This window comes from Limulus polyphemus, unplaced genomic scaffold (assembly GCF_000517525.1).
Source record: "Limulus polyphemus unplaced genomic scaffold, Limulus_polyphemus-2.1.2 Scaffold966, whole genome shotgun sequence".
NCBI lineage: Eukaryota > Metazoa > Arthropoda > Merostomata > Xiphosura > Limulidae > Limulus > Limulus polyphemus.
Window position 1 is genome coordinate 205,370 of NW_013666576.1, and position 4,885 is coordinate 210,254.

At 32.2% G+C, this 4,885-nt stretch overlaps 1 long non-coding RNA gene across 1 annotated transcript in view; it reads right to left on the reverse strand.

Moving 5' to 3' along the window:
* The window catches only part of LOC111086266, an 11,715-nt gene extending 8,056 nt beyond the window's left edge, over positions 1-3,659 (reverse strand). The window contains exons 1-2 of the long non-coding RNA XR_002610988.1: positions 3,427-3,659; positions 1,735-1,817 (exon numbers count right to left, since the gene is read on the reverse strand). This is a non-coding gene — a long non-coding RNA (uncharacterized LOC111086266). The remainder of the gene's footprint in view (positions 1-1,734; positions 1,818-3,426) is intronic.
* Positions 3,660-4,885: the final 1,226 nt, after the last annotated feature.

Here is a 4,885-nt window from a genome sequence, read left to right on the forward strand (position 1 = left end):
GACCAATATAAACACTACCACATTCATATTCTATGTAAACCATCCATTCCAAAAAAGTTCCCTTCTCCCATTAAACTGATCCCACAAGCCCAACTAGCAAATCTGCTCATCCTTATATACGAATCTAAGCCAAAAACTCAGCCCTATTGACCTACTTACAATTTCATCCGCTCCACAATTAATTCTCGTCAGTATCCCTGACAAATTAGGTTATGGCCCTTTTTGATTTTATCAACCCCTTGTACTTATTAATTAGCTCCTTAGACCTACCTTTCCCCACATCATTAGCCCTACGTGTACAACAAAAACTGCCTCATTGCTAGCCCCCTTCATTATATCTCTTGCTCTGTCAGTTATATCCTCCACTTGCACCCCTGGGTAGCATAATCTAATTTTTTCTCCCTATTTACCTCACAGACTATCCTATCTACATACCTTATCAACGAATCACTTATAACTATAACCTCCTTTGTTTATCATTCACATCCTTCTCTATCTCTTTTGTTTTCCTTCCCTCCCATAGTTCCTCATCTGCAGAAGCCAAGGGCTGAAATCTGTTCCTCAATAGAACATGTTCATTACAATTAAATCCACTACTTTTAGCCCTAATAATATTATTTCTAACTTCCCAAAAGTCAATGTTAGCTGATGCATCCCTTGCAAGCATCTCTTGAAATTCTGCTGCTTTTTCCCATGATTTACACTTATTATATATTGCCTTCACTTTAATTAGGATAGCCTCCAACTTCTCCTTCAACCTGCAAACTCTACAAACAAATTGCACATCTTCACTGCTAGCTTCCTTAAAAATACATACCAGTCCCGAGTTCCCAAACAAAACTCGTATATTGCACCTAACAAACTGAGAATGCTGAACTCCTACACTAGTCTTAACCACTATAGTTGTAGCTGCAAAAAATTACTCAACACTAAATACCAGTAGCCTATTGACAACACTATTAAGCCTAACGTTTGAGAATCAAATATGTTACAGAATATCTTATAGAATGTCAAAAGGAAAAATCAGTAACTGAAATCTACAACAAAGGTAAGCATTTTTGTTCCTTAAAAAAATGCCACAATCAAATATTTTTGAATATATATATAAAAGTTAACTCATACCAATGTCACATATAACAAGTGCTAATTGTGTTTATGATACACCTATATCCCCACTAATGTTATGTTTAAGTCCACCCAATTTGATGATGTACAAGTTACGTAAAAATCCATTAATCCAATTTTCAGATTATGCCTAACAGATGTAGGTGGATTTTCTATGTACCAGTGACCTTTTGACTTTGACTCATGGCCTTTAAATATTAATCATGACTAGCTGTACATGGTACCTGTAGCATATGTTTGGTTAAAATATATCCATCCAATCATTCAATCTTGAGATATCCTGTCCAGAAGATCAGGACACACACAGGGGCAAACCAATATACCCCATTCTGCTTTGTTGAAGCTACATAATATGTAGAAAGTAATTCTAAAGATTCAAACTATTTCATTCAATAATTTGTTTTTACAATGCAATAAAACAAACCATAAAACAGATGCACAAAAATGATGCATTTGGGTCTGACAGAGTTAAAAATAGTATTTCAACTTACTTGAATATGTACATTTAACTTTCAAAACCATTATTATAAAGGAACAAAATACAAAAAGAACTGACAAAAAAAAAAGAGTAACAACTCTGCAAAATATTTTTCTGTTTTTATTGCTTACCTCATGGTTTTATGTTTACATCTATGCTCATCTTTCACAAGATAAGTGCCTTGGTTCAATTCACATCTGTTGTCTCCTTAATGCTGTTTGGAGTGGTATCATAATAATAAAAAAAAGTAACAGTAAAAATTTTATCAATTAGATATGCATGTACTGTAGTAACAGTATTGTACTATTTCTTTTTATAACCTCATTAATCTAGTATATGTAACTTGACTATGCTTCAAGTATAAAATATATATAAAAACCACAAGGACACTGTCAAAAGATAAGCCTAACTGTTGGCAAGATTGACTATATTTTCTAACTTCAATTATCTGGCAATACTTAATTAAAATCAAGGAGAAATAGTGGGAGATTGGATTCAAATTATACCTCACAATACAATATTCAACAGTAAAATTATAAGATAAATAGGTATTAAGAATCATATCACAAAAGAAAAAACAAGAGGAAATTCTCAATAGTCATGGCATTTGAAATTATTTGAGGGAGGATTAGGGTAAATTAATCAATCAAAAGGGTTTGACCTACTGGGTTCAAAACTATAATTAAATTTCAAATCGGTCAAGAGATGACAGAGCTATGAGCTAAAAGTTTGTACTTGAAGAAAAACTCAGAGCCATTCTATGAGTCACTATGCCGTGGCTAAAATAACAAGGTGTTGGTAAGATTTCTATTCTATGATTGACATCAGTGTTTCAAAATTAAGACTTCTACATTTTGATGTACTTTGTGTATATAATTTTGTTACTTCAAAAGGAGAACAATACACAATAAAACCAGTGCAAATTGTACCCACTTGAGTCGTGTTTTTACTTCCGATAGTAGTATATTGAGTATATATTACAACTACCAAGTGCGTGGAAGGTAAAATAATGGTAAGAAACAATGATATAAGTTTACTCACAACACACAAGTTGGCTGGCTTGTCTCAATGTCAGTATCTTTCGGTAGCTATTTGGGCAAAATGGGGAAGCACTTTACACCACAGAGAATATCCATGATTCTAATAATACTAGACTTTTTTGTCAAACCTATAATGTAAGTCCTACTCAGGATTCTATAATCCTTAATAACTATGTCAGTCTCATCATATACAAAGATTAAACTCCCAGCTCCTTCCAACATGAACTGCAAACCTCTGCCCAATCCCTTAACTTATAACCATTATACTAAGTACCCGTGATATTAGAAGATTAATAGAGCAAGTTTGACACCACTTGCACTTTGTTTGCAAGAACATTAACTGAATGCCGAACACCAACACTACATTTTTGAAATATATATTTAACATAACTTAATAAAGATATATTCTTATTCTAGTTACATAAGGATCAAATACTGGCACTTTTCAACTTTCACACTTAAATGCATCCTCATCTCAAATATTTTAGAATATTATCTTTAGCTTGCATTTAAACTAACTGGATATTGTTTTTGTATCTATAGGCAGATTAACAAGCATGGATGTTCTTTTTTAGTCAAGAGATGGTAAGGTTGTGAATACAATTAATCAAATACTTAAATATTATGCTATCCCATGCTCTAATACTAGTGAAAAAAAAAACAAAAAATTTTGTCTAAACTTATTCAAACATATACATACTGTATATAATTGTATATTTTTTAATTTAGTCTTTATCTTTAATTTTTCTTTACTCACATTAACTAGATCTACAAACTACTTACCCTTTATTTTGCCAAGGAATCTTGCTATCTGACTTCAGTCTCCAAATTATATTCAGTATCTCACAGTCTATTTTTTCTTTATAAGTCAATAGATTTGTTTCACCTTCCTAGGACAATCTTCTTCCTTAGAAAAACTGTAAAAAAATGACCTCACAAAACAATTAGTAAAAGAAGTATGCAACTTTTAGAGGGAAAGTATTAGAAAAAAATTACTAACTTTTTTATCATCTTTTGTAAAATATCATCAACTGACTTGTGCTTTCTCAAAACGTTCTTAAAAATGTAATCTTTACTATTAAATTATATGGTATGAATTGTTTAAATTCCAAAACATACACAGTCATACAACTTTTTCTGCATGAGATATTTTGGTGAACTTGGTATAAAAGAAATATTTTGAGCACAGCAAATTATTAAAAGTGTGTGATATTCCGATACATTAAAAAAATTATTCTATAAGTTTGGTGCTTTAAAAAAGTAGCCAGGGAATTTATGTTTGGATAATATGTTTAATAACCTATCAACTCACAACTTTTTTAAGCCTGATTCGATTTCACCAAATTTTTACATCATCAGATCTATTGTACTAATTTGTCATTTTTGATTACTAATATTTTCTGCAATTCCTTGAATAGTAGGCAGGTAGACTTCAAGAAAAACTTAAGCTTTTACATGCAAGGGATACATCAGCTAATAATGACTGTCAGGAAGTTAGGAATAGGACTATTAGAGCTAGAAGTAATAGACTTAACTGTAATAAGCAGTTTCTATTAAGTAACAAATTTCAGCCTTTAGCATGTGCAGATGAGGAACTAAGAAAAGGAAGAAATACAAAAGGGACAGAGAAGGATGGGAATGAAAAACATGAGGATGTAGGTGATTCTTTGGTATGGCACATGAATAGTTTGTGAGGTATATAAATAGAGGAAAACATTACATTATGCTATCCAGTGGCAAGGGCAGAGAATATCTGGCAGAGCAAGTGATATAGTAAAAAATGCTATCTATAATACAGTCTTTACAGTGCACAGGGGGGGCTCATGATGTAGGAAAAGGTAGGATAGAGGAGCTAAATGATAAGTACAGGAGGTTGATAAAGGCATTTAAAGAAAAAGACCGTAACCGATAGTGCCAAGACTTAATTTTAGGGACAAAATTATAAGTAGATTACCGTGTCCAAATGTTGTGGCTTAGGTTAATATGTAAAGATGAGCAGTTTGGACTTGTAGGACCAATTCAATGGGAAAAAAGAGAGATTTCTTGAATGGATGGTTTACACTTAAATAGCATAGGGGCTAGCTTATTTACAAGGGCTATTAACTCAGCTGTAAGAGCACCTTTAAACTAGGACTAGATAATGGTGAGGGCCAGGATAAACTAAATTCATAAAATAATATTTAGCAAATTATAGTGTAAGATCTAAGTACAGAAGTAGTTCTAAGGGTAGGCTAAATAATTA